The following is an 11052-nucleotide window of genomic DNA, read 5'->3' on the forward strand; positions in this document are numbered from 1 at the left end:
ACTCGATTCAACCGCCGGGCCAAAACCAACCAAGCTATTAGCACTCGTGGAACGGGGTCATACACGTCAGCACTATACAGCGCAAGGAAAACCTCAGGCCTATTTGAGGCATAATATATATACATAACCGTGATCTGCAGCGTTAATTTAATTCAGAATACACATAGGACTGGTTTTTGCGTTAGTGAATGAAAAAAAAAAACGCGTTAAAAATGGTTTCCGCGGGTCTCTAGCCGGCTTTAAGCCGACAGTAATAAAAGGTCCTAACAGATGGCGCGAGAGCAGGGCGAACGCGGGAAATTTGAATTGGATTGAGCAAGAGCCCCATTGCATCCATCATAGGAGGAGTGAGAGGGGAAGAGAAGAGCGCGAGGTGTGGGAGGGCGGAAAAGAGAGTTTGTTACGTATCAGGGGCGGCAGAACACTATCGTCTTTCGACGTCATTTGCAGCGAAACAAGCAGATATGCGGGCAATCTTTTTTTCTACGATAAGGCGTCTTCAATTTGAAAACGTGTACAGAGTATATATTTCTCTTTTTGTATGTATCCCACAAACCGACTTTAGTGTTGCCACCTATTCAAAGAATATGTATTTCACCATGCCTAACTTACGTTTCAGTTACTTCGTGTGTATCTACGTTCAATCTTGTATCTTCGGAATCAAACCATGCCTATGCGTTTGCGCCTCTTCCTGCAGAGTGCCCTAAATAAGATGCTACTGGCGCTCTGCATCAAGGCGTTAGTCATCATCTGCGAATTCTTCATTTGGCCTATCTACTTTTACAATTGCTACCTAGACGTAAGTGCGTTCAGAATTTCTATTTCAGACTTTCTTTTTACAGTGTAGGCATATCTCGCGCGCAGTAACTTTCGAAAGCGGCCTGCCATAAAAGGTGCTGTTAGGAACGAGAAGGGCTCATGGTAGCGCGTGCAAATAAAGGTATATCTCTGGTACTTCTACTTCATTGTCACTTGTACGCAGAACGACACGGACATACTAGGCACATGAGACAACCCAAGGCGCTAATATACAGCGTGTTTCTACGATGTCATTAGGTAATATTTAAGAATATTTGTTTCGAAATAAAAGGTCGGTTCTTTCGGAGACATGCGATCAGTCGTGGTGACCGCGGAGTCAAGGATGATACGGGATAATTATTCGTAAATAACAAAAAGTAGTGAAACAATTTTTGACCTCTTAGTTTCAGTGGCCGAATCGTAGTTGGGAAACTGAAGCAAACTTTGCGTACAAGCCATAGCAACTTTTGGATCCGGATCAGTGGAAGTCTCTCTTTCGCCCGAAAGGCGAAGCATCGATTGCGATAGCATATTAGTAGACAGCTATACCAAATAAGGATAGTAGCTTTATTCGCCGTACAAACTGTGAAGCGTTCGCTTACTAACTGAAATAGCAAGCGTGGTATCAGCGCGCACAAGCAAGCGTGAACACATCACACTCGATGACCGCAGATTGTCGCTGTCAAAACGCTGGCGTTAGCAAGCGCGGCAGCAGCACCGAGCGAAGTGACCTACGTGCTGTCTATCGCGTCAGCGGAAACTGAGCGGCGAATCGCAGCGCGCACAAAGGTATGAGCTGTCCGCAGATCGCTTTGAAGATACGGCGCGTGCGACTACGATTGGCCGCGCTAAGTACGCAGTTGCTTACGGAGTAGAAGCCGCAGCCCCTCTATCCCGCGCCGCCTCCCCGCTTTCCTCTGTTCGCAAGCGAGATTGCGTTGCGATCGCCGGTTACCTTTGCGCCTGGTCGCGAAATATACAGTTGGTGCCGGAGCCTAACGACGCCCCCTCCCATCCCCCCGTGGCCTTTCGCGCGGTGGAAGACTTCGCGTTTCCTCGCCGCCTTCCTCTCGCGCCAGTTTGAGCGGCGATCGTCGCCTCCTGTCACACGCTTTCGCTCGCACCTACAGCATACGGCGCGCGGCGACGCCCCTATCGCCGTTGAATTTTATACGGAACCTGACGGCGACGACAACGACGACGAGAACGATGGCAGAAATGCCCCTGGAGTGTCGATATATTTGCTATCGCAATAAAACAAAAAAGTCGCAGTTTTATACGAAAGGCGAAGCACCAATTGTGATAGCAAATTGGTAGAGAGCTATACAGAGTAAGGATAGTAGTATTATCGGCTCCATAATCTTGGACACATTCGCTTACTAACTGAATTAACAAGCATGGTGTCAGCGCGCTCAAGCAAACATCAATACATCACACTCGATGACCGTACACAACCGCTGTCAAAACGCTGGCGTGAGCAAGTGCGCCAGCAGCAGCGAGCGAACGTTCGTGCGGTCTATCACTTGAAACTGAGCGACGAAAGCGCAGCGCATACAAAGGTAGGAGCCGTGTTGCAGATCGCTTTCACGATACGGTGCGCGCGATCGCCCGCCGCTGCGCAGAGTACAAATGCGCAGTTACTCACACAACAGAAGCCGCACCCCCTCCCTCCCGCGCTGCTTTGCCGCTTTCCTCCTTTCAACTGCGATATTCCAGTTCCCCTTGCACTCGGTCGCAAGATACGCATTTGGTGCCACAGCACAACGTGGCCCCCCTGCCTCCCATCTCCCCACGGCCTTTCGCGCAAAGGAAGACGTCGCGTTTGCTCTCCGCCGTGCGTTTGCTCCCCGTGAGAGCGCGCGTCCCTCGCATGCTTTCACGCACACTTACAGCATAAAGCGCGTGGCGACGATTTCATCATCCTTGGACATTGTACGGAACTTCACAGCGCCGACGACGACGCCGACGGCATAAATCCGATTGGATTGTCCATATTATTTCTATCGGAATAAAGTGCGATTACCCCTGGAAGTGCGGCACGACGCTATTCGGCTCTCAGAGCATTCGAAACCGAAACTTGGGCAAGACGGCCCAAGCGAGCGTGAAGATGCGCCCCTCTATAGTCGTCGTTCACGTCACGCAGCAGCGGGCAGCCGGCGCGTTGCGACAGAGAACCCGGAATTGGTCGTGCTTCAGTTCCGCGGACAATGAAAATTTTCCACATCGAGAAGCTCGTGTGGTGTGTACGGAGAGCTCGCTTCAATTTTCCAATCGCCATGAGCCCGCTGAAACTAAAATTTATAACTTTTTGTTAACTAGTCACTAATTACCTCGTATCACCCGTCACCCCGTAGTCACCCCCACTGACTCCATGTCTCCACAGGAATCGTTATATTGCTTCAAAACGGCTATTTTCTAAATGTTACATAAAGTCTTCGTAGAAACATCTGGTATGTGCGAGCATAGACACTGTACAGTATACCATATGTAGTGTATGAAACAGGAAGCACGTGTTTGACGTGTTCATAATATCTAGCATGATAAGTGGAGTCATAGAAAAGGTAATTAACAGTCTCGACACTGCAAGCTATATACCGGAGGATCGGCACATCTTGATTATCACGCGAAAGGATGCTACTACACACATTTCTTAGTCCTGCGAAGCCCAAACACAGTTCTTCATCACGAGACAATATGGAAAAAATTGTTCAACTATATCTTTGTCGGCGACAGTGAACTTGTAAAAAAAAATGAAATCTATTTAGAGCTGTAACTTAGTCAGTAGCATACATATTTATTGTTAACACTGGTTTGCGCATCTACACACCACTGAAACCTATTTCCGAATATCAAATGCTCTATAATATACGCAGGCTATGCGTTGTGTTTTGCGCGCATGAATTAGAAATTTGAAGTATTAAAAGGGCATTAAATACGCAATTCGTCACGAACTGCAGGGTTGAACGAAAGCACATTCTGCAAGCATGAATGTGAAAATATAGTTATTGCAGAGAACATCCCGTATTCTAAAATGAAAGAAGAAAGGCCTGACGCCTTCATGAGCGCTTCATCACGCCCCAGAGCTCTCGCACGAGTGTTTAGCGTCAAAGGCGCCCGGAAACTGGGATGCGCGAGAGCACGCTGAAAATTTGGCCACCGACGACCATGAAAACTTGCGAAGGAGGTAAATAAATGTACTTGCTTAGCCCTTTAACAGTCAAAACTTGTTCGACATGAAGAAAATCACCCGCCGTGGTTGCTCAGTGGCTATGGTGTTGGGCTGGTCAGCACGAGGTCGCGGGATCGAATCCCGGCCACGGCGGCCGCATTTCGATGGGGGCGAAATGCGAAAACAACCGTGTACTTGGATTTAGGTGCACGTTAAAGAACCCCAGGTGGTCCAAATTACCGGAGGCACACTACGGTGATTATGAGGCACACTACGGCGTGCCTCATAATCAGATCGTGGTTTTGGCACGTAAAACCCCATAATTTTTTTAATGAAGAAAATCAGAGCAGCTCGTTCAGCTTTATATCTGGCAAGAGAGACCAGATTTGTTACTACAAATCTGGTCTGCAAAGCTCATGTGGCGTGTACGGAGAGCTCGCTTGAATTTCCCAATCGCCATGAGCTCGCTGAAACTAAAATTTATAACTTTTTGTTAATTAGTGACTAATTACGTCGTATCACCCGTCACCCCGTAGTCACCCCCACGGCTATTTAATGGAATGTTATCAGCAGTAGAACCTAATTAGTGCGGTAATTATTTGGTTATGCTAGGGCTTTCTGAACTATCGTTAACTAAAGAGTCGCTCCATCATATCAAACACGCTATGATAGGCTGTGCGTTAGGTTCCCCGTGCCTAAATCACATTTTCGAGGTACCGAAACCAGCGTGGTAGGTTCTAAGCACTTCTCATTTGTGTTAGAAGTGAGTAACAAGCCAACATTTTGGTGCCCTCATTGAAATAAACTGCTTGGACTTGCATTCGGCATCCCAAAATACTTAGAAATAATTTCATGATTTTAAAACTATCATTTTATTCTTTACTCAATTTCAGAAGCTGGTAAGTACATTTGTCCCTCGTGTTCCCACCCGAGGACTGTTGCCTGGTTTATTTCCTTCAGTGGAATACACGTAATATTCTTGGAAAATGGCATTTTCAAGATTATCTTGCCAAAACGCTTGATCCTGAAAGTATTGCAGAAATTTTTTTTAGTGCTTGTATCTGCGCACAACCAGTCGGGCTGTTCATGCAACAGAGAGATTTATTTATTTATTTATGCAAAGTACCCCTAAAGGCCCTCGCAACCGAGGGTATTACATAGGGGGAGGGGCACAAATACAACGACAAAAGGAACACATGTGACACTATACTAACAAGTTAGAATTTAGTTATACAGTCATAACTAGAGACCGGATTTTAGGCAAATGCCTTTTTTGTTCCTTGCGCTCCTGTCGCCCCACTTTGATATATGAGCATGAATTAGAGGTTAAGAAGGGCTTTTATAGTGTTTTTATAGTGCCTATAAATGCCTATTTTGGCGTTTGTGCCTAAATGCCTATAAATGCCTATAAATGCCTATTTTCAGTATCGGCGCCTATATGAACACTATTTGGCCTCAAGTTTCGCTTTTGAGTGCAGTTAGAGACCGTATATTCATGTTACCGGGCAACATTGACTGTTCGGAACTCTATGGGGTTCAACCTAGCCCTTTAGTTGAACCAAGTCCCGGAAAACAACTGCTAGCAGCATTGAAATGGGACGCGCCGGCCAGCATACGCCGCCGCGCTGACATTGCGCGAGCGGTTGGCGAATGCGAAACCGTGGAAAGCCGTCAGGGGAAACGAGAGTGAAGAGCAAAAGAAGAAAGAAAAATGTGATGTGCACGCGGCTTTTGTTTTGTTTGTAATTTACTTTTTAAGGTGTTCACCAGCGTCGGGCGTTCCTTCTCAGTGTACGAGATCATTCTCAATGACAAGAGGTGCAATTTTGAATCCAGAAATGTGGAGATGGTGGTAGTTTGCTATTGTTTCCACAATATTGACAGTGATACGTTCCGCGTGCTCTCCAAACAGATTTCTTCAAACATGTGCACTTCAAATGGGCGGAAGTGTATTTGGCAGTGTTGGGACGTCTTGCCTGTACAATTCAGAGAATGTCATTGTACATGAGAAAATTGCCAAGAGTTGTACCTAACAGTTCTCATGTAAGAACATGCTAATTTCTTAATAAATCGTAGTCTCTCTTGCATTTGTTATTTGTTTTTGTTGTGTCTTAATTTAATTGCGTCAGGCAGACATAAAGTATAACTTTTTTAATCAGTATTCCCAGCTTTCGCGTATTCTTTTTCATGCCTGTTTCACTATATGCGACGCTCGAGTATAGTGGCCATTGAACATGACTATGAGCAGTGTGCTTATTGAATTAAGCCAATTGATCGTCATTAGTCCAGCAGTTTTATGCGACAATGGTATGGCTATGTTCAACTGTTGGCGCCTTTGTGCCATCATAGACAATAACATTTCTTGTTTTGCTATCGTAGATATAGGCCACGCACGTCTTCGTTTGAAATTACTTGCATTTATGTAAACATTTATTGTGCCTATATTTACGACGTTGGAGGCCTAAAACGTTGGTTTGCCCGCCTATTTTTGGCGCCTAAAACGCGCTTTTTTAATGCCTAAAGATCCGGCCTCTAGTCATAACACTATACATAACTATACAAATTAATAACAGCTATACAACCTACTAACAAATGTATTGAAGAAAACAATATATAAGTATAAGAAATAAAACAAAAAACCCAATGCACATTTACCTGACAGTTTACACAAGGATTACGTTTTAGTACTAGCAGACAGTAGATTAAAAAATTTATTGTGATCTGTGGTGGTAGCAACACGTGGAGGCAAGGCGTTCCACTCAGTTATAGTACGTGAAATGATTGAATGTGCGTTGTTTAACGAACGACATGACACGTGCTTGACTTTGAAAGGGTGGTCGCGTCTATCAAAAATAGCAGATGGCAAACAAAAAAAGTCGTTATGAAGAGTTCAGCGATGATACAATTTATGAAAAAGTGATAAACGTGCAATTTTACGGCGGAGAGATAGTTCTTGAAAGCCAGCAAGTTTCTTCAATGCTGTGATGCTGGTATGACGTGAATAATAGTAGATGAAACGAACTGCGTGGTTCTGCAGTGATTCAATGCTATTTAATAAATGTGCTTGATGCTGGTCCCAAACTGCCGAAGCCTATTCGATTTTAGGTCGGATTAGAGTGGTATAAGCATGTGATCGGTGGTGGGAAGGGACATGCTTTAAGTTATGTTTTAAAAGACCTAAGACCAATTAACGGATGCAATAGTAAGGTTAATATGATGCTTCCATGTTAAGTCGGAATAAATGTGAACACCGAGGTACTTATAAGGGGTTAACAACTCAAGTGTATAATTATTTAAGGTACATGATTTAGAATTCGAGACGTACGATTAGTGAAAGAGATAGATTTTGTTTTAGAACGGTTAAGTTGCATGAGCCAGGTAGAGCACCATGCTGTTACTGAGTCAAGGTCATATTGTAGGGCAAGGCGATCATCATTAGAATAAATTTTACGGTAGATTACACAATCGTCAGCGAAAAGTCTGATTTGGGACGAAACAGAGTTAGGTAAATCGTTAATAAATATCAGGAAAAGTAAGGGACCAAGTACAGTTTCTTGTGGGACGCCAGAATGTACTTGGCTGAAACAAGAATTATGGTTATTGACAGTGGTAAACTAAAACCAGGAAGAAAGAAAATCTTTCACCCATGCTAAAACAAAAGGGTGAGTATTACGCAGTGCTAATTTTGTTAATAACCGATTGTGAGGTACCCTATCAAAAGCTTTTGAAAAATCGAGAAATATCGAGTCGACTTGAATACCAGCATCGACAGATGAATGTAGGTTTTGGATGAATCCAGCAAGTTGAGTTTCGCACGAGTAGCCTTTACGGAAACCATGTTGGTACTTAAAGATGATATTATGTTCTTCTAAATAGTTAATAACCTAGGCGTGAATCACACGTTCAAGGAGTTTGCGAACTGTGCTAGTTAATGAAATGAGACGATAATTGAGAGGCAATGAGCGATCCCCAGACTTGAAAATCGGCCCGACCTTAGCTAACCGCAAGTCACTTGGAATGAAACCAGATGAAAGAGACTGTGAAAAAATAGCGGACAAGATGCGATGAATACCTTCTGATGAATTCACGAGTATTTTGTTGTTGAAACCAAGGTGACCAGAGGCTGATGAAGTTTTAATTTTCGTTAGTAGAGATAAGATACCAGTCTCACTAATATTTATTTCGGACATTGAGGTGTTGGAAATATTCATTGTGATAGGGGCTAAAAAAGCCTCTTCACGAGTAAAAACTGATGTAAATGCTTTATTGAAAACTTCAGTGCATTCACGCGCAAGAATACTGCCAGAACTTTCGAGGGTTGTTTGGTAACATTGATGGTAGATCGTGTGTGAAGAAATGGCGACGAGTAGGTGTCAGCGCTGACTGATATTCCTTATCGTAGGCTTTGTAGTGTTGCCAGGAATCGGATTGCCTGTTTAAGTCGGCCTGTCTGTAGAGGCGTTTCTTCTTATTGTTAAGGCGACGTAGATGGCTATTAAACCAAGGCGCAGTGTTGGTGCATGGTATGCTAATGATATGTATGTACTCGTCGGCAAGAGCAGCAAGTTTTTTACTGAACTGGTTCCAGTTGGCCTCCACTGAACGTTTCCAAAAACCGAGAAGAAAGTGTTCAGCAAAGACTGCCAACTCAGCGTTTATTTGACCGAAGTTTGCTCGGTTGTAGCACCTGATTTGTTTATTCCGCGTTGATTTTCTGTGAGGTACAAAGTTCACATTTGGACTGATCAGAAAGGCCTTCTAAGTGCGCAATATTAGAGCAAAGGTAAGGATTGATTGGTTAGGATAAGATCGAGAACATTGACAGAAGTGGCGGAAGGACGCGTGTGTTGGGAGATAAGTTGCTGCAATGAGAAAACAAGGCAGGACTGAAGGAAAGCCTGAGCTTCGGGATCACTACCTGGAGCTCTTAATGAGGACCAATTAATTACAGGAAAGTTATAATCACCTAGTATTAGCAAGCTAGAACTCGGCAGCGGAACTGTAAGTTCGCTCAACACACGACGGAATTATCTTGAGAATGATGTGTTCATGTTAGGAGGACGGTAAATAACCCCAATAAGGGCATCTGTAGGGCCACATTTCAAACGAACCCACACTGACTCTATGCATGATGTGACATCGATAAGCACAGCAGTTATCTCTTTCTTGATGGCAAGAAGTACACCGCCACCCCTACGGTCCTCGCGGTCACAACGAAATAAGTTAAAAGCGGAGTCACATACCTAAACAACATTGTCTGGGATCGTGCTATTTAACCAAGTCTCTGTAAGTGCGATGATAGACGAACCGCATAAATCGATTAGTGAAGAAAGAGCCACATTTTTGGGAAGAACACTTCTTATGTTAGTGTAAAGAAAACAAGTAACCAAATCGTCGCAGCGCTGAGTGTGTGACCGCGAGAGTGATTTGGCAGCCAATTTCGGAGGACTGGAAGGAATGCGTCACTGGTCAGCCACCCATACTGCGCAACAGGCCGCATTGTCCCAAAATTAAGGCACACAATTGATAACCAGTTTATCAAAAACCAAACCTATTTTGTCGTCTTCTTTTTTTTCTGATTTGGCAAACTTGAGCAGCTGGCGTCGTTTCTCGCGAACAATTTGTGAATAATCACGTGAAATGCTGAAGTCCGTATTTTTTAGCTTAAAGCCCTTGCTCATCACAGATTCGGCTTCTTTTTCGTTGAAAAGCTTGGCCATAATAGGCCGGTTTTTGTCTTTACATAATGAGGATAATGAGAAATAAACAGGTTTCCCTAAGGTTGGCCTTCGGGCTTCACACAGTGCTGTCTAGCTTTAAGTTATTGTTTATGCAGCTCATTTTATATGCCAACATCTTTGTATTTAGCGAGAAGAAAGGAAACCGAGGGGTACCATTTTTGTTAATAATATCATACACGTAAGAAGCCAACAAACACAGACGCCGAGAACAACATACGGGAAATTACGTATGCTTACTACTTGAAATAAAGAAATTATAAATTAATGCAAATGAAAGTGGATGAAAAAAAGTTGTCGCAGTTTCACCTGAAAGGCGAAGCATCAATTGCGATAGCAAATTTGTAGAGAGCTATACGGAGTAATGATAGTAGCTTTATCAGCTGTATAAACTTGGACATGCAGCAGCATCGGCAACACGCAGATCTGTTGTCGACGCCGTCGGCGTTTTGCCCGCGTTCGCACAAAATGCGTGCGGAGTTGGTGACTGTTGCCGGAGCCTCTGATATAAATAGCCACTTGGTGCCGCAGCTAAACGTCGCCTCCCTTCGCTCCCCCCCCCCCCCCCCCACGGCCTTTCACGCGTCGGAAGAAGGCGCGTTTGCTCTCCATATAGGTGATTGTAAAGGAGGAAAGAGACGCCTACTTCTGCAGCCCTTAGAGGCCCGTTTATAGTCCGACGCACGGTGTAAGAATAAAGAGAGGTGCTGACACTCTTCCCCCAACGCGCGCGAAAGCGCCGCTCGCTCGCGTCCAGATTATGTTCGGCTTGGTTGCAGCTGGTTCGGCGCCGTCGTAGAGGGCGCTGCGGTATGCGGTCCCAGCCTCGGCGGCAAGGCGCGTGCTGCCGCTGCTTCGTCTTCCTGCTTGCATGTGCGGTTGCGCTGTTTTGAAGGCACGATTTTTGTTCGCGTTCGTTTCATGAGCTTGTGCTTGGGTATTGTCGCCACGGGCCCTCGACGAAGGTGGCAGCGGCCTTCTGAGGGGTGTTTGAAATGGCTAGAAAGTGCTTCGTTCCGAACTGCAATTCATGATACCTGTCTTGTGCGGAGCGTGTGCCTTTATTCAAAGCGCCGTCCGACAGCGGTCGTCTAGAGCAGTGGCGCCGTGCAAATCCGAGGGCAGACCGAACTCTAACGCCTACCGACCATGTCTGCACCAGCCATTTTTCAGAGGACACGATATCGATGGCATATTGTCACGACGTCGAAAGCTCGAGGGACAAACGAAACGCACTTGTCGGCAGAGGCAGTAACAAGAACGGACGGTTTAAAATATCGCGCGCTAGACACTGCTTCTTCTTCTTCTTGCTATGTTTTTCATAAGTGCCGATGTGTCTTATGCCGT

This window comes from Dermacentor silvarum, chromosome 3 (genome assembly GCF_013339745.2).
Source record: "Dermacentor silvarum isolate Dsil-2018 chromosome 3, BIME_Dsil_1.4, whole genome shotgun sequence".
Lineage (NCBI taxonomy): Eukaryota > Metazoa > Arthropoda > Arachnida > Ixodida > Ixodidae > Dermacentor > Dermacentor silvarum.